The 20,962-nt window shown below is 33.1% G+C and overlaps 1 protein-coding gene and 1 pseudogene across 4 annotated transcripts in view; both read right to left on the bottom strand.

Moving 5' to 3' along the window:
* Nucleotides 1-20,962, bottom strand: part of Antp (homeotic protein antennapedia) — a 198,236-nt gene that overhangs the window by 158,041 nt on the left and 19,233 nt on the right. The gene's annotated exons all lie outside the window — the stretch shown is intronic.
* Nucleotides 13,183-17,707, bottom strand: LOC138856343 (NADH-ubiquinone oxidoreductase chain 4-like; annotated as a pseudogene).

The following is a 20,962-nucleotide window of genomic DNA, read 5'->3' as shown; positions in this document are numbered from 1 at the left end:
ATGGCTAAATCAACTCAACTCATCATGGTGATCATTTATGTATATATTTTATAGGGTCTCCGACGTTTCCTTCTGGGTGTTACAAACATAGTGGCAAACTTAATATACCTTGTTCAGGGTATAATTTTTCAAAGTATTGACCATTGCTTTTTATACATTTTGACCACCTTTCTGGGAATTTGTGGATACCACGCCAATAGAAATGTTTATCAATCAGACAGCCAATTTTTGACTTCTTCGTAGGTATCGAAGTGCTGCTCATCCAAAGCGTGTCCCATCGATGAAAACAAATGGTAATCGGAAGGTGCCAAGTCTGGTGAATACGGCGGGTAGGGTTGCAGCTGCCAGCCAAGTATTGAACCGATTTTGCTTTGCGTGCCCATTCTGATTGTTTTTCGATCGATGTGTTATTTACTTTTCACATTAAATATTTCTGAACGGTTGAAACCATCATTTGCATGTTTCTTCTGATAGAGACCATATGCCTCGATGCCACTCTGCAGTACTTTTCGTCAAATTGAAATAAAAAACAAGTAAGGAAGGGCTAAGTTCGGATGTAAATGACCATTTTATACTCTCGCAAAGTCAAATAGTATACTCGTTTGAGATTTCTTTGTGGATTATTCACGCAAAGTTTTATCCCGATACAGTCATTGTTGCCTGATTTGCATAGTGGAAAGTAAAAGAATCAAATGGAATTTAAAATGGTGTTATATGGGAAGTAGGCGTGGTTGTAGTCCGATTTCGCCCATTTTCACACTATGACATAGAAATATGAAAAAAAAACGTTATGCACCGAATTTGGTTGAAATCATACCATCCCTGAGGTAAAATTTAATGTTTCTGGCGTGTTTAGTGCTTGATTTATTGCGCTTTAATAGTTTTTAACAGTACCGTTACATGGGGAGTGGGCGGGGTTGTACCCGATTTCACCCATTTTCACACTGTAGGTAGAGGTTCTGAAAACAGTTGCTTCCAGTGAATTTTGTTATTATTGCATTAGCGGTTTAGGAGATATGCACATTAAACCTATTAGGGTCGGGACCACGCCCACTTAAAAAAAAAATTTTAACTGCAGATGCCCCTCCCTATTGTGATCCTGTATACCAAATAAGAGTCTTGTATCTTGTTGTGGAGCTTAGTTATGGAAATTTATTTGTTTTTGAATAATGGCGTTTTATGGGCGTGGCAGTGGTCCGATTACGCCCATCTGCAATACCAACCGTCTCACGGTATCAAGAAACATGTCTACCAAGTTATGAAACAAGATATCTCAATTTTTACTCAAGTTAGACCTTGCACGGACGGACAGACGGACAGACAGTCACCCGGATTTCAACTCGTCTCTTCATCCTGATCATTTATATATAACTCGATTAGTTTTAGGTGATACAAACAACCGTTAGGTGAACAAAACTATTATACTCTGTAGCAACAGGTTGCGAGAGTATAATGATGCTTTCCGCAAATCATCACTTTCCGGTACAAAATTTGACATTTTCAACACAATGAAAAAATATGAAGTTCTGAGTTCAATGATTGTAAGGTTATTGAATATGTTTGACATATGTCATGCGAACCAAACTGAAAAAAAAACTAAGGCTCGTTCACTACAAATGTGCCAACACAATTGTATCTTTACGCGCACTTTATACCGGTACATCTGGTATTCATTCCAGATCTTCACCTAACCCCAATATACCCGATATAGTGACTTTCAACTACCAAGTTTGATTGTATCCTATTCTCGATTTCGTCGAACAATGAATGTTGAATCAGTTTTGCAAACACATGAAGGTATTTCCCTGGCTTTGATTCTTACAGGTTGGGAGATCTTAGCCCTTACAACACCAGCTTTGATATTAGCAAGTTGCGGGAGTATTAAATATTTGGTTACACTGAATTTGCCCTTCTTTATTTGTTATAAATTTAGTTTTTGAAATGATGTGGATATACTTTTGTAAATTTAAGTTGGTTTGAGTTAAATATTTTGGTTGAAAATTCTGCTAGTTCATTTCCGAATTTTCTACCTTTAGATTTCAGAAACAATGTCTAACAAAGGGACAATTTTCAACGAAACTGGACGCAGACGTTTTTTTTTTAACATTATTCATGCAACTGTTTGACATTCCGTTCCACTTGCAATACCAATGACCATGACGATGGTGGAAGATACCAACACATTGCATCATATGTACATATATATAATGACATCCAGAAATTCCCGACGGGAATCAAGCTATTTCGAAATTTTTAGTTTCCAATTAACAGTAAATTGGCCCGAAAAGTACCGCCTTGTATGAATTATGAAAGTATTTGTTATGAGCTGTACAATATTATTTTAAATATTTTGTATAAAATAATATTGGTTTAATTTTATGGATAATTTTTGAGAGTTTGATTTACGAAAAGGTTTCTTTGTAATTAAAAGTTTTATTATTTCACAACTTTAGACTTGGCCCACAATTTTACATGATTTTTCAGTTATATTTTGAATTCAGATAGATATTGACCTCGCGAGTTGGGCATCAGTAGGAAAAGTAAAAACCACCAGTAGTTATTTTCACTGCTGGTAAGTTCACATCCGTATGTATAAATGTATATGTATATCACATATAGGATATCGAAAGAGCATAGAGGGTGCGGCCGGAGATATTGGCGGCGATATAAACTTTGAACTCGTACATTGGCCTGCAATAGCGAGAATTATTTCACTTTTTCAGAGTATACCCTCTTTACCCATTTTAGCATACTCCCAACCTAAGGCGGTAAGGGTCTACAACAAAATGCCACAAATGCCAAAAAATACTGAAAGCACCTACGCGCATATTCAGCAATTTTCCACTTGACAGTGCCGCCACCCTAGTGGCAAGAAACGTGCAACACATACAATATATGTAAGCAACTGGGACTTAACAAACGAAGCCACGAGCGGAATGGAATGAGTAGGCAACTGTAACAGCTGCTATTGTTGTAGCCGCTGCTGGGGGAATTCCCTTTGCGAATGTGGACATACACAAATATGTATATCATAGATAAACAGCAAATTTCCGGCTATACCGTGGCAACGTTGCACGTGTGCTACTGTTCATGTTGACGCTGCACAGTTCGGGGTTAAGTGCCTAGCAACATAACCAACAACAAAGTATCGGAAAAAACCAATAGGAATAACGAGGAAAAAACATTGTAAGTACTGTGCTGGGCAACTGTGGCTGAATAAACCTACATACTCCCACAATGCAGCACAAGTGTCTGAGTTATGGCAAACCTTACACGCACACACATACCAGAGCCTACAAAAACAACCAGATCTCTACACGCGCGCATAAATAATTGCAACTACAGCAACGACAGACGAATAAACGGTGGCCAACCAAGCCGTGCCCTCACGTGAGTGGTTATGCACTCCTCTCGAACCCGTCGGCAGCAGCTGCTGTACGAGTTACAACAACATCTCGATAACTCGTCGGCAACAGTGACGCAGTGTTGCGCAAGCGAAGAGATTTTTATCGGTGATTCTCACTGATTTCATGGCAAATAAATCGCTCATTTTCGCTTAATTGGAAAATTATGGCTTTCTGAGCCGATGTGTGCGCGCCAGATATTCTGCATATATGAGAATGCGAATCAGCGGTCCGAAAAGGTATGAAACCTCATCTGTGAATTTACGGTGATAAATTCAGTTTTCAATTTTTTTAATACTGGTCCAGAAAATAATTGAAAACTAGATCATACTTAGCTATAAGAATATTATTTGTTATATGTACTTATTAAAATATGACCACGGAAAAGCGATGGGTACTATGTAGGAATACATATATCATCATGGAATATGAAAACACAACTCCAAAATATAATATAATAAATATAAATATAAAAATCTCACAGTACAAATATAGTAGATGAAAAGGTCCACTCAACAATTGTCAAAGATAATTACAGCATTATTAATCAATAAATAAATATATTGTAGAAATCGAAATGTGATTGATTATTTATGTTTATCAGTATTTACTTTAAATACATTTCATACAGTTCAATCCGTTATAAGTAAATATTTTATGTGGTTGATATTCATAAATATGAAATATATAAAAGCTAATTAGACTGGAACTTTCATAAAATATGATTATTAGGCTGATATTATGCTGATATGGAAAATGTTGGGGACGAGACGAGTTAACCTTAATTTGGTACAAGGAATCGCAACAATGAGTGGCACCTGTGGCTTAAAAGTTTTTAAAAAGGAAGTGTGGACCCCAGAGCCTATGGCTGACTTTTTGCCGAAAATATCGATCAATCTGTCAGATATATAATTGAAATTCAGAGAAAATGTTGTTTTGACAATAATATTTTCTTGTATCAATTATTTGAATCGGATTAATACTTCCCTTAGCCCCCATATACCTAATATAAAAATTTTCGGACTTCCAGTTGACTTTATAAAACATAATCGGCCAATGTGTTAGTTATTTTAATGAAATTGAGAAAGCATGACGGGAAGTAAAAATAGTAATAATACTAAGTAAGTCTATGACCTTTAAAATAAGTTAATGTAATACCAAATTTGATTGTAATCCACTCACCATTTCGTCGAACAATTAAGTTGAACCTCTTCGCTACATTTCTTAATATAAAGTTTTGCCAACACTTAAAAGTTTTTCCCCGGTTCCAATCTTTGCAAGCTGCAAGAGTATTAAATGTTCGGTAACACTCGAACTTAGCCTTCCTTAAATGTTTATTTTCATTTTTCAAATGTTAAACAATTTCTACTAATATTTTTACTTAAAAAAACCCACACTTATATACTAGAGTTAATTTACAAGCTCAAAGGAAAACCCTTTAACATTTGTAGAAGTAGACGAGAGAGTAAAAGAGATTCAAATGATACATAGATATGTTTAGTTCGTGTTTAAATTAAGGTTTAGCTTTAAATTTCACCATTGTGGATTAGAGCTCTATCTCATACTTATACATATGAATATATCTCAATACCTATACATTTGCATATACATATGTCTGTAGTAGAAAATATATTCCAGGTCATATGACAGTGATACTAAGTGTCATGTCCGAATCCCACCACGATGCAGTGTTTAAAGTGTATGACAATTATGCTACTTTATACACATATTTTTATTATTTTAATGCACTGCATTTTTGTGTGTTTCCTCGGCAATGCACTTCTGAGGTGGTCGCTTGGAAAAATCATCGCTTTCCATGTCGAAATTGCATTTTACATTTATGAGCGCTGTGGATACAAACAACGCGCGTCCATTTACAATTGCGCAATGGTAGACTGCACCGGCAATGTGCTGCCATTCAGAGGAAATGTGAGCAAATTTATTAAAAATTAATTTTTAAATTGTTAATTGAGTGTTTATTGCTTGTAAAAATCGCATTGCATAACCTGGATTGTTAATTTATGCCGTTGCACAGAAGTAATGGCTTACACGAAATTTATTTCGAAATTTATTGGATTCAAATTAAATGAAAAACCAACTGATAACGAAAGCAGCCAATCAATATCGAAGTAAGGTTTTCAGTCTTAACAAAAGCCTCTAGCTTTATTGAATCTCATTTATTGTACACAGTTATAATATATTGAATTTGTTGCTGCCATTAATTTTTGATATCTTTGAAAAGAAAATGCACTAGAATGCAACAAATGTAAGCATACAAAGTAAGCACAACTTATATTCACCCCAGACGATATGCCAGACAGCGTCACTGCCCTGCATAAACGCCTACTTGCTGTACAGAATTTGTTGTACATCGCCGGTCGCACGTCACGTCACTTGGCGCGACTTGCAATTTGCATAGTTGCTTAAATCATTTTGCCATTGCTTATTTGTTTGCATTGTGCTTGCATGTATATATTAAGTGTGTGCTCGTATATTCGCGTGTTCGCAACATCGAATGGTTTTGTAAATAACTAAATCTTTCTGTGCGGTTGTTGTGCGCAGAGCAAGACAAAACAATATTTCTCACATAAATTCACACTTTGACCAATTTGCATTTGATATGCAGTAGTGCAGTTGACTACACCCACATCAATAACACGAAAGCCAGCTCAACGCTATACTCCAAAAGCTCTGTAGGAAAAGTCATCAACTATTCGACCTAGCAACTTATTTCTTTTTCGACAATTTGGACAATTTTGGCGCTCAAAGATTTTGAACTCCGCTAAATGAAAGTAAATACAGCAATATCATTTAGTTCACATGACTGCCATTTGATTTGACACGAATATTATTTCTGCCATTTTTAAATTGATACCATAATTTATCTAAATTTATACCAAACCAATTTAAAAATTTGTTATATCCTTGAAAAGAAGAAATTACTTTTGCAAAGTTCTTTAAGTTGTCTGCAAAATTAAAGCTGTCTGCCGTAAATATAGAACCAGTGTTATACTCCCTGATTATGTTTCAGATTGGCATGTGTGGCTTGACAATGTAAATTTGTGCCACAATTGCAACTAGTATTACACTTTTCACTGATTGCTTCTTTGATATTTATGTTTTGTTTTGGGACAAATTGTAGAATGTACATACATCATAATTGAAATTTGTTTAAAATGCTATACTTTAAGTTAAATTGTGGTTAATATTAATATGCGCATTTTTTCTTCTAAATGAAGAAACTATAATAAATAATGGGAAAGTAAAAAAATGGTTTTGAAAACATTATTGCATTTACACACTCATAACAAAAAGAGCGGGCAAGTCGAAAACTCATTTCGTAAGTGATTCTCTAAATTCCATTAAGAGCATATGAACACCGAAGACGGCGTATCCAGGGGACGTCCAAAGGGGATTAATACGCACGATAACATTCTAAAACTCACATTGTATGCACGTAAAATAAGAACGATCGAGGTAGTTGACATTCTATGCCCATGCCTTGACCTCAAGAGCGAAACGAGCTGTCACATGTACAAACCATAACATTAAGCTGTCGTTGATCACTCTTCATGCGATACTCTGAACAGGGTATATTCAGTAATAAATATACGAGAGTGAGGTTTACTTTGAGGCAAAAATAAAATAAAAAAACAAATCGTACTCCGAAACTTTTCGAAAAACATTGAAATACAATTTTTTACGAACTTTTCAACCTGCTTGTGGCATCATTTTTATCGCATAAATTATTATTTCAAATCGATGGTTTATATTGAAATTTCCATGACGCTTAACATTTAACACTTTAAATTCAATAAATCCATGATCGAACTGTCTGTGTCGAGCCAGCTTGATATATAGTAATGTAAGATATAAGATTTTTTATGTATGTCGAAATATAATTTATAAAACTATAGATTCGTTTATTGTTTGATGACTTGGACCATTAGAGCTTGATATTTGAGTTTGACAGTAGCAGTTTTAACTTTAGGCAGACAAATTCTCCGTTACCTGGAAATGAATCAAAATGAAAAAGTTACGCACGAAAAATACATCAAAGTATGAACGGTAGGAATGAAAATTAGAAATTGTGCGAGTAAGATTTGCCAAAAATACACACACGATATGAATAAGCAGTAAGCAGTCCATAAAAAAATATTTTATATTTAGTTCTTTAGAATTAGTTGCCAAAAATATTTGAAAGCAAGTAAAAAAGACTGTAATTTGGTACATGGTATTGAAATAGGGACGGGTATCCGAGGCTTGAAAATATTTTAAAAGTAGGCGTGGCTCCGTCTCCTAATAGAACTAAATTATGTATATTACAAACGCCTGAATCTAAAACGACCAAACTTTCTAAGAACAAATCTTTTTAGTTCCTCATCTTACATATTGACCGATATTGTATACGGCATAAAGTCAGCCGATACTCCGATTCCTTCAACTTGTGGGCGTAAAATGAAATATCTTGAGGGCCTTATTTTTGCAAAGTTTTATTCTGATAACTTCATTGATGTTTGATTTATATACTACCATATAAATGAAAGAATTAGATGGAATTTAAAAGTTTGTTATATGGGAAATAGGCGTGATTGTCAGCCGATTTCGTCCATTTTCACAGCTTATGATAGGAATTTTTTGGTAACCCCACACACCAAATTTGGTTGAAAAGTGGTTAAGTAGTTCCTGGCCTATAGAATTTAACCTAAAAGTGGGCGGTATCACTTATCCGTTATCCAATTTTTACACCCGTTCCTACTATGCCCTTCCCTATCATCTAGGTTGTGAAATGTAATGCTTGTGTCGAATTTATTGAAAGAGTTATCACACTCGCTCGAATGGCTTCTTTTCAGCAAGTTTGGTTGAGCGGTTTAGAAGATATGTTTTTTCATTTTCAATTTATGGTATTTTGTGGCGTGGTCTATTTCCAATTCCGCGCATCTGTAATACCGACCTTCCTTGGGTTCCATGAAATATATGTAGCAAGATTCAGCGAGTTACATAAATTTTTACTCAAGTTATCGCTTGCACGGACAGACGAAAGGATGGATGAACAGACAGTCACCCGAATTTCAACTCATCGGGATCATTTATATATACATAACTCTATATCAATCTTGATTAGTTTTAGGTGATGCAAACAACCGTTAGTTATCAAAACTGTTATACTCTGTAGCAACATGTTACAATAGTATAAAAATGTGGCGCAAGTATACAATATTCCTTATTGAATGAATCTGTGAAGTGATTACATATTTGGTATCTTATTAATTTAAACTATAAGCCATATACTCACTTAGTTCCACTACTACTTTTTGTTTAATGTCCGAGATATTTTTATTAAAATCAACCTTATTATCCCAAATAGATATATGGGATATAAACTCAACCAAAGAGGCTAAAGATAATTTATGTACATAACTGGTATATGTGACCAACCAGAAAAATAAAAAAACGGAGAAGGAGCTTATATACAGTAAATCTCGGGTAAAATTTAATGTCTCTGACAAAAAATCAGAAGGGTAGAAATACATCCCGTTTGGTTCGTATTGCTTTAGGGATTTGTAAAATAGGTTCATTAAACCTATTAGGGGATGGATCTTTTTAAAAATTTTCAGCATACAGATGCCCCTTACTTCACAGATCCAGTGTACAAAATTACAGGTTTTGTCTAAATTTGAAGCTTAGTTATAACACTTTAAAGGTTTTCAATTAAGGGTATTTTGTGCGCGTGGTCAATTTTCAATTCCGTGCATTTACAACTTCACTTGCACGGATGGACGAAAAGACAGTTACATGCAATTGAACTAATTTCGTTATCTTGATCATTTATATATACATATGTATACCATATAGCTATTTATCTATCTCGACTAGTTTTTGGTGGTACAAACAACCGTTAGGTGAACAAATCTACTATACTCTGTAGCAACGTGTTGCGAGAGTATACAACTTGCATAATATGATCTTGGGCGAAATCGGAGCTAATTTTTAATTCAATATACTTTTTTTACTTAACAGGATATAAATCAAGCACCAATTAAGTCCTAGCTTCCAGCTACCGAATTTGTGCACCACAGTGACTATGACTGACTTCTACCAAATATATTGGTCAATCTGCGAAATATATTATTGAAATTCACAGAGAATCTTATGATAATAATGTATGTACAATCGAGTCAACAATTTCCTTATTCGCCAGTAAGTCTTATATAAAAAATTTCGAAATTTCAGTTGGCTTTATACGAAATATATATTGACCATATGTGATTTATCTTATTGAAGCTCAGAGAACATCTTTATGTGGAAATAATAAGTTGTGATGCCAAAAATGGATTACATCTGGCCAAACTTCCAGTTGGCTTCATTTTATTGAAATCTCTGACTTAAAGAAATAAATAATTGGCAATAATTAACACTAAGTAAGTTTATAAGGAACATTTCGGTAGGTAAAACTTGTCAACTTAATTGAACCCATCTCTTAAATACTGGTACTAGATATAAACGTTATAATATATATAGGGGAACGCTTTAGGAGGGCGATCTAACTTAGAGCTTTGGAAATCCAATGTAAGGTCAAAAGCATAATTGGAAATGTCCAAACATAGTATATGCGTGCTAGGGAAATTGAAAGCGACTGTAGTAATTTAATAAACTAAAGTACTTTAATAAACTAAAGCAAAAAATAAATAAATGTAATTAAAGTTTTTTACGTAAAACGGGTAATAAGCACGGTGTAAATACCGCCTAGTACCTCTACTGCGTTAAATAAAAATAGTTTTCTAAATTATGTAAAGCAATTATATATCTTGATGCTTCAGTCCCTCTTTTTTGGTTTTCAATTTCGCGTCAAGTTAATATTTTCCATTTTAAGAGGTTTCCTTTAACTTTGAATAATACCGTATACTGATAATGATTGTTATCCGATCACATATCGTATTACCTCTAACGCTGCTATGTAATATTTCGATTCTACCATTTAAAAATACTTTGACTGTCTAACGATTGCAATATTTAATATAAAAATAATCACACCGTTTATCCTTAAATTTTGAAGAATATTTACTATTCGATTCGGCCAGAAATAGCTCATTTCTTGGTTGTTTCCAAGTGTTTGTTTGGTAAATTGCTCTTGTGATAGGTTTAAATATTTAGAAATTATATTCTGACCTTATTTAGCTTTCGAACATAGATATGGAGTTTAATATACAATACTATATATAAATTAAGAAGATGACGAAACGAGTTGAATACGAAGTGATTGTCTGGCCGCCCGTTTGTCCGTCTGTCCGATTGTGCAACCGATAACTTGATGAAAAATATCTTGAAATTTGGTACACGTGTCCCTTGGCAAAAAAGTGATGGTTCGTAGATGGGCGTAATCAGACCACTGCCACGCCTACAAAACGCTATTAGTCGAAAACTTATAAATTGCCGTGCTAAGCCGTAAATTAAGATAAAAATTGCAATTTGGTACAAGGAATCGCAATAATGAGGGGCACCTGTGCTTTAAAAGTTAAAAAAAGGGGGCGTGGCCCCGCACCCTAAAAGGTTTAGCGTGTATATCTCCCAAACTTTTCAGGCCTTTATCACCCAAATTTGCCCATGACATACTCTTTCGAAACCTCTTGCGACAGCATGAAAGTAGGTGAAGTCAGATGATAACCTCTCCCGACACAACGGTTTTGTTAAAAACTACTAAAAGTGAGATATTTAAATAATGAAATGCGTCAGAGACATTAAATTTTACATCCGAGATGCCAAAAAAGGGCTCTATAGGAGCAGATGTTAAAATTGGACAATGTGCGTGGAAACCGCCCACATTTAGGTGAAATTCCATATATCTGAACCTACTGCGCCAATTTCAACCAAATTTGGTACATAAGATTATTTTGACATTCCCATGTAATAGTGTTAAAAAGGGGGAAAATCGGACAGTAGGCGTGCTTCCCGTACAACACTACTTTAAATTACATCTGATTCTTTTACTTTCCAGTATACTAATCAAGCACTAATTAATATGGTATATCGCGATTAAAATTTGCACGAACACTTCTTTTAAGGTCAGCCATCTTGGGTCTTAAAAATTGTCAAAATGTCCATAGCTATTCAAATGCCAAGATACCGCAAATGTGGACGCCAGAACCTTTGGCTCACTTTTTAACGAAAATATCGGTCAATCTGTCAGATATATAATTGAAATTCGGAGAAAATGTTTTTTTGATAATAATACTTAACGGATTTACGGATTACGGATTAATACTTCCTGTAGCTCCCATATATCTAATATAAAAATTTTCGAACTTCCAGTTGGCTTTATACCACATAAGCGGCCAATGTATTAGTTATTTTAATAAAATTGAAAGCGTGTTTTTCTAATAACAGTGTATCTTTGTGCTTAAAATGAGTAAAATCGGACGAAAACTTGCCTTAACCCTCTTATACCAGATATTCACGATTTTAAAGCGTCGGGCTGACTATATTTCATATATGTATATGTTTATATTTATATACTTAAAAAATTGCTTGAAAATACTTAAGTTCTCAAGTATACCTGAACAATGTAATTAATGCAATCAGCCCCTCCATTTCTGTGCCCCAATGATTTTAGTATAATTTTCGCTGACGGGAACTATAATATAGTAATAATACTAAGTGAGTCTATGACCTTTAAAATAAGTTAATGTAATACCAAATTTGATTGTAATCCACTCACCATTTCGTCGAACAATGAAGTTGAACCTCTTCGCTACATTTCTTAATATAAAGTCTTACCAACACTTAAAGGTTTTTCCCCGGCTCCAATCTTTGCAAGTTGCAAGAGTATTAAATGTTTGGTAACACTCGAACTTAGCCCTTCCTTACTTGTTTTATTTTGTTATTGTGTCTGTTTTCAATGCTTAAAAATAGTAAATGATGGAGTGGGTTGGCACGAACACACGCTTACAGCTAGTAGTAATGCCATAGGAAAGAATAATGTGCGCTTAAGAAGAAATCCTGCCGATAGTAACGGCGGTTATGCAGCGGAGACTTTTTTCCAGAACAAGTAATTCCCCAAAAAGAATTTGGGTGAAATTATTGAATATACGGTGTTCAAACGGTGACTTTTTTGTCGCTTATTGTCGGCAAATTCTCTTTTGCTCAAATTGTTGTACGCTTCATGTACGCGGTGAAAAAATTTATTTTTGATTACCTAATTTTTATTTTTATTCACCCTTTTCTAAAACATTTCTATAATATAATTTGCATACATATTTGCATATAACATACAAAAAATAATAACATTCAAATTTCCGAACGTAATGTAAATATTCATGAAAAGAATTCCAAAATGAAAAGGAATACCGAATTTCGAAGCAGCGAGCTGTTACGAACAAAAACGTCCCCTCGCTTACAAAACATCCGTTTGAACGACAAAAGAGTCCGTGTGTGAACTGGCGTTTAATAAACAAAAAATGTTAAGACGAAGGCAAATAATGAGTGAGTGGGTTAGCTTACGCCATATAGAAAATAGCATCATTAAAATGCTTTATGCAACTTGTGTAAATATTTCTCGGTTATTTTCGCTATGTGTTATAGCACAGACGTAACTATTACAAATATTTGAGCTCACATTGGGTGAAGGACATTTAAATAAATTCCAAATATTCCTTATTTCTTTGGAGAATACTTTAGTGTATATGGAGAATACTAGTGTGTATATGAAGTCCCGTAAATGTATGAGTTTTCCAGAACAGTTTTTACCAGAAGCTTAAAGTCCATACTCTACAATAACTTTTCAATGATATGTGTGTTCAGAAGGAAGAGCAGCTATATTACAAGATCTTAATAAAAATCATCATAAAGTCATTGAAGGTATACAATTTAATTACCCCCTATTTATTAATAAACTACGACTTCCTAATCGCTCATAAGTAATATTAGCCAAACAAAACAATCCTGATGAACACAATCCATTAGCAATCATTAAAGTATAAGGACCACAAAGTCCTCAATAAGTTAAAGTTATCAATCCACCTAGAGCAATTCCTATATGAGCAACAGAAGAATTGGCAATTAAAGCCTTTAAGTCAGTTTGACGCAAACATACTAATTAAAATAAAACTCGAATTATCGAACTTAAAACTGGAGGTTTTACATGAGCTTTAGACAATCACAAATGAACCAAAAACATTGGTATTTTAACCAAAAAAGCTAAAATCAAAGACAAATAAAGCAAATCATAATTAAATATATAACTACTTAATAAATAAAAATTAATTGTTTTTAATTATTACATAAATAAAAATCCCAACTAATATTGGTAAACAAACCAACCAATCAACCACAAAAGTATAAAATAATAAGTATACTTCCGCCTGTAGGCGTTCAGGTTGATACCCTCATCCCAAAATTAAAAATAAAGTAGGAATTAAAATTCTTTCAAAAAATAAATAAAACATAAATTAATTAATTCTTCTAAAAGTCAAAACTAAAAACACCAACAAAATTATAATATTTAATAAAAAACAAATTATTATATTTATAAATAGATTCACTAGCTGTAATCATAAGGGTACAAATTCAAAGTCTTAACAAAATCAAGCCATAAGAAATAACCTTAAACCCTAAAAAATAAGAAATATTCACAAAATAATTTGTACAATAATTTAAAGTAAAAAAAATAAAAGTTACAATACATAGTAAATTTTGAACTATTCAAAATAAACCCTTTATAAAACAAATATAACCAATAAAAAGTATCATAAAAATTAATTTTAGCATTGAAAAATATTAAATGATTGAAAATAATCATTTCCATGAGTCCGATAGACACTAACATAGAAAGACCTAAAGCACCTTCACATACTCCAAAAGTTAAAAATATTATGTTAAAAAATCTTTTATAATCTATTAAATTTAATTAAATAATTAAAAGAAAAAATAAATTCAAGACAATATACTCTAATCTCAAAAGCATTGATAATAAATGTTTACGATTAGAAGGCAAGGCAATCTGTAATATAAATTTATTAACATTAGTTTTAATAGTTTAACAAAAACATTGGTCTTGTAAACCAAAAATAAGATCTAGTCTTTTAAAACTTTAAGGGAAAAGTAATAACTTTATCATTAATCCCGAAAATTAATATTTTACAATAATTAAGTTACCTCCTGAAATTATAGAACTCTTCATATATTCCACATTAATCTCAATATTCATTTTTATTCAAATAAATTACCCCTTAGGTATAGGGTTAATACTATTAATTTAAACACTACAAATTTGTTTATTATCAGGACTAATTGCAAAAAAATTTGATTCTCATATATTTTATTTCGAATTTTTCTAGAAGGAATACTAGTCCTTATCATCTAGGTAACTTCATTGACTTCAAATGAAATATTTTTTTATCAATAACAACAAATTGACAACCCTTTGTATTACAATTATAATAATTCTTACATTAATTACACTATTTCTAGATAAACTTTCAACAATATGATTTATCCAAAATTTAGAAATACAACCATATATTAATCTTAGTTTATTCCTCCCTGCAAACTTCATTAAACTTCATTAAACTTACACAAACTATATAATTTCCCAAACAAATTTAATCATAATCTTACTAATAAACTATTTAATAATTACACTAATTGGAGTACTAAAAATCACTAAACTATTCTACGGACATCTCCGACCTACAAACTAATGAACAAGCCTTAAGAACTCAACACCCCTAATTTAAAATTGCAAATAACGCTCCAGTAGACCTTTCAGCCCCAATTAATATTTCAGCCTGAGGAAACTGAAGGTCATTACTGGAATTATGTTTAGTCATTCAAATTCTCACAGGACTATTTCTAGCTATACATTACGCCGCAGATATCAATTTAGCTTTCAATAGTGTAAATCACATCTGATACCGAATATTAGGACGCCTATGCCATATATACCATATATATCGGTCAATATGTGGGGTATTTAATGAAACTCAGAGAACGTCTTTTTCTAGTAATAATATGTCATCATACCAAAAATGGATAAAATTGTTAATACTACCCCTAGCTCCATATACTTGAGTAATGACAAAAGTTATTGTAATCAGCCCAGACCATTCCTTAACCCCAATATATCCAGGCAGGATATTCCGACTTTCCACCTTACTTTAAACAGTTTATTTTGGTCAATATAGATGATATTTTAATGAAATTGGGTGGTTAATTATGAATGAAATCGATGTAAATCTTGGTCTAAACCCCACATCTTTAATATAATGTTTACCGATTATCTGGATGACTTTTTCTTCATTTAACCAATGTAATAAATTAAGCTTGTTTGGTTGAGCTTACATCACAAATACCACATTTAAGTCAATTAAGATGATTTTAGAGTTGAGCAGACGCGAAACAAGATATAGTAATCAAGGGTAATTGTAATCCATTCACGGTTTCGATTCCGATTATTATTTATTTTCGAATAATGAATGTTGAACTCTTACGAATCAGTTTTAATTATTTTGAGAAGAAGGAAACGTCGGAGACCCCATGTAGACCTATGTATAAAAGATCAACGTAACGGGCCGAGTCGATTTAGCCAAAAGAGTCTGTCTGTCTGTACATACACTCAGTTTTTGAGATATCGTCTGAAATTTTGCAAATTTTCTTTTTATACCAAGAAGCTGCTCATTTGTAGGAGCCGTCGATATCGGACCACTTTGGAATATAGCTGCCAAATAAATTGACCGATCAAAATCAAGTTCTTGTGTGGAAACTATACTTCTTTGAAAATATTTAACGAAATTTGATATAGTTTATTGTACAAGTCAACGTTATAATCGCCGAACATTATTCAGATCGAATCACTATAGTTAGCATGTAACTGCCATACGAACTCTGCAATCAAAATCCTTATAAAGATCTTCACAAAAGTTATTTTATCGTTCTAAGGCAACCTTAATTGGACTTGAAGGTTCTTTATATAAAACAACGTGGTTAATTTGAATAGAATTGACAAAACGTTTTCCCTTAGATGCAAACCGTTGGTTACGTTTTTAGATTTAGTTATATTTAGTTGCTATATGAAATGTACCTGTGAAGGGTAATATAGCTTAAGTGCAGCCGAATTTAACCTTTTTTTGTTTAATAAAAAGTTTTACCAACACCTGAAAGTATATCCCTAGATTTGTTCTTTGCGAATGGCCCGAGTATAAAATGTTCGGTTACATCCGAACTTAGCTTCTTTAATTGTTTAAATTATTAGTTTTTCTTGAAAACCACCAAGTTATACTTTTCATTCAATAACGATATGTTTCGGAAAATATTTTTTAACTTCTTAAAATTATCTTTTGGCAAGGTTAAAACCTGGATGTACAATTATTAATAGCAAGAAAGTCGTATTTGATTTCGACAATTTCGCCAAAACATGAAGAAAATTCTTTGGCAGACTAGAGGATCAAACCAATTTGTTGAAAATGTTATGAAGGTTATAAACTGATAAGTCTAGTTCCACTACTTCATATTGGAAATATTGTTTTATATTGTTTTATATTAAAAGTAAGTATATATGTATCATATTTTATAAGCGCATGTTTTTGTGAATTTTTCTACATATTTCATCTGTTCGTAGAAAGTAAACAATTTCCTTGCTCTTCTTCAGATATTCTTCCAATCTAATTTTTGTAATTTCAATCCAGAAACACCAATACATTACAAAAATAACACAAATATTTAGAAAAATGTAAAAATGAGATGGTGTGGTAAACAAACTACACAAAGATTTAAAGCTTCCGTTACTTTCTATATTTTACTTTTCATCCTACTCTACCTTCGTTTCTCTTGTCATCTACTCGTTGCCTTCGCCACTTCTGGCGATGTACTAGTTTAGATAGATTACATTGGCGCGCTGAAGATTTATGACCGTTCAAGAATTTCCCGTTCTATTGTGGCGTTCGTCTTCATCAGAAGCTACGCTGCCACATTCCTTTTCTAGTCAGACTAGCGACAGTTTTTTATGTGCAACGTCTAAAATTTTTTTAATTCTCACTAACAATAAGGTACTATAAACTGATTTTTTCCTAAGATGCTGCAAAAGTTGGTAACCACCATAAGTAAATGGTTGAGGGTGTGAGTGCAGCACAATGTCAGAGGAGTCTTCCCTTGGGCATACACTCTTGTCGTCTTTGTTGTTATATTTGGGTGTTACAGTTTTTTGGTGTTATTATTGGAAGAGTATTCATAATATGTTGGTTTTATTGGTGCCATCTGCATACCTCGATTGACGTCTTCCCTTGCAATGCATCTACTGATACATCGTACATGGTCAAACGAATGGGTAGACACTGTGAAAACTAGCCGCAAGAACATGGACGAATTGAACATAAAAACAAGTAAGGAAGGGCTAAGTTTGGATGTAACCGAACATTTCATACTCTCGCAAAATCAAACGGCATACCCGTTTGAGATTTCTTTATATATTTTGCTTGATTTGCATAGTGGAAAGTGAAAGAATCAGATGAAATTTAAAATTGTGATATATGAGAAATAGGCGTGGTAGTAATCCGATTTCATCGGTGTCACGCCTACTGTCTAATTTTGAGCGCGGTTCTTATAAAGTCATCTCATACCATCCCATATATATAATTTATTTATTTTAGTTATGGCAATTTATTTGTGTTTCATTAAAAGCGTTTTGTGGGCGTGGCAGTGGTCCGATTACGTGCATCTGCAACACCAACCGACTAATGATACCACGAAACAGGTGCACCAAGTTTCATAAAGATATCTAAATTTGTACTCAAGTTACAGCTTGCACAGACGGACGGACGGACAGACAGTCACCCGGATTTCAACTCTTGGGGCATAGGTATGAAAATTTTATCTTTTTACATACACATATGTGTGTGTATATTTTCCAATAAGTAAATTTTACCCAAAGGTACTTAGTCCAACGGGTTTTGTAATAGCTTCCATTTCTTGTTGTTGCAAAGTGCAAACGTATACTGTCATACGTTCAGAAGAATTACTAATGATAGAGTATATTCATCTTCTCGCTTACGGCTTCTGTAGAAAATAATGCATAATTTTCGTAATTAATTTAAAAATTTCAGTATGGTAAATATAACTGCATATTTCACACACTTGTACGGTAAGGGGGGTCTGAGACTCATTTATATATATATATATATATTTTTTTTTTTTTGTTTTTGGGATTCGCAATATTAGATTTCTGAAGTGATGGAACCAACATTGTGAAAGAAAGAGTGAGACTGGGAATGGGACTAGAACTGCATGCAACACGCATTTAGTTACTTGACATAGAAAGGCCTCATTTACTTTTCGGTAAATAAATTTTGTTGCACATAAATAATTAACAAATGATTGAAATGTGAAGTATTTATTAGTTTATAAAACAAAAAAAATTCAAAAGTCTTTTCAAGCTATTGTAATTTAAATTTTGTTTGCCTATTTTGTATAAGTTGGGATGTGAGCTTCCTAATTCGAACTTTATATTTATTATTAATGGGTTCGAAAAATTGAATTGTAAAAAGATATTGGCGCTTCATACATGTTTGTATGAGTATTTCATAATATAACGATTTCGAAGTTGACTTTTTCTAATCTAAACTGCAGTTTAATTTTCAAATAGATTCGCGACGATATTGCATTTGTCTAATTTGCATACACATTATCAAAGGTAGCGACAAGTGTTATCAGACAAGAGGTACCTAATTTGCATGCAGATTTCCAAGTGCAAAGCCGCCGTTCAGCAGGTATGTGGCTAACGCATCGGTACGATGGCACATAACCCACAATTGGCTATCAGCTATCTTTGATCGTCTATTACGGTGGGCAACGTTGCAAATACGCGCAGGCGCTGAAGTTTGCGCCACCATACATTGGTGATGCATTGTCAACTTGACACATACAGATGACATGTGCAACAACTGGCAATAAACTGATAAAACATCAACAACACTTTGCATAAATATACAGAAATTGTAAAGAGCTTTTTCCTACAAAGTAATTAAAATGAATGTGCGATGGACGTGTGACTGTCATTGCCAGCATTATTACTTGACCGGCGGTAGGTCAAAGCCATCAAAAGCTAAAAAGGGATTTTGAAAAAACAATAAAAATTAGCGTGCCTGATAAGTATTGCGTAGGCAACAAGCAATAGAAATTAATGTTGGAAGAACCAAATGCCGTCGGTAATGATTTGTTGTAGAGCGGGGAGCCGTTTGGGATAAAGACTGAAAAAGCAAGCCGCAAACGTAGATCGAAATGGGTAATGTCACAGCGGATTGGAATATTCGATATTATAGGTGCCAACAGAACGGCAATAAAAATAACATATTAAGTGACTGCATAAAAAATACTAACGAACCAAGCCGGAGCTCACTTGTCAATGGTGTTAATAGCGCATGCGCAGCACATTCTCTAGATTACCATTCGGTGTTACCGTGTTCCTATCAATATCAAATGCAATCCAAAACATATTCAATACCTTTTAAGTTTCCAAAAAAAAAGCATTTAAAATAAAAATATTATAAAAATCAAATAGTAATTTCATATATTATATTTGTAAAACAGATGGATAGATATATGTATGTATTACACATATAAAAGAATGTGATTAAATTGTGTATATGTATATATAAATAATTCCATAAATAAAGATCCTTTAGGTTATGTGAAGACTTTTTCAATGATTTAGTTTTAATTACTAACTATAATTCCATAAATAAAGATCCTTTAGGTTATGTGAAGACTTTTTCAATGATTTAGTTTTAATTACTAACTATAATTCCATAAATAAAGATCCTTTAGGTTATGTGAAGACTTTTTCAATGATTTAGTTTTAATTACTATTCAATTTGAAAATGGTTATTACAATACTATTCTACTGCTGCTTATAACAACTTACCTAAGAGCAGATGATATTTTTTGTCAATTCGATTACTCTTTCAGTATTTTCATTTATACCATAATTTGTAGCGCAACGGCAACACTTTTCGAGCTCATAGCAAGGCCTTAGGCAATACCATGAAAACTGAGCTGTTGTGTGCATCGAAAAATGTGCAAATTGCATCCGCAATTAAAATATTGGCTGGCACTAGGTTGAGCTTTTATGAGGTTTTGTGTATGCTAAGCACGATTAAAGAATTTCATTGCGTCTCGTCACAATTTATGCACAAGCAACTAATGATTACCTAAACGTGACGTGGAGAATTTCAAACGTTTGGCAAATGTGAGAGTCCTTTTAAGAGTAAAAATAAGGCAAAAGAGGTAAAACAACGGTCATATTTAAAGACCCTCTAATGATCCAAAGTCGATTTTATAAAAATATTTTTATCACAGATATATATTTTTATGACAAACTGTAGGACCCCGTCCACGCGTTGCTGTGGCTAAGGTGTACATTGGTTATAAACTATTCAATACAGTAAAATTGTATTTATGAATATGAAATTATGGATTACTTTCAAATTTGAAAATGATTGACACTAATTTTCTTCGATTTTTTGTATTTTATTAATTTTATATCCGGGCTTGTAACAAATGAGTAATTTTCA

The sequence above is a fragment of the Bactrocera oleae genome, chromosome 2, assembly GCF_042242935.1.
Source record: "Bactrocera oleae isolate idBacOlea1 chromosome 2, idBacOlea1, whole genome shotgun sequence".
Lineage (NCBI taxonomy): Eukaryota > Metazoa > Arthropoda > Insecta > Diptera > Tephritidae > Bactrocera > Bactrocera oleae.
This window is presented reverse-complemented; position numbering and strand designations above follow the sequence as displayed.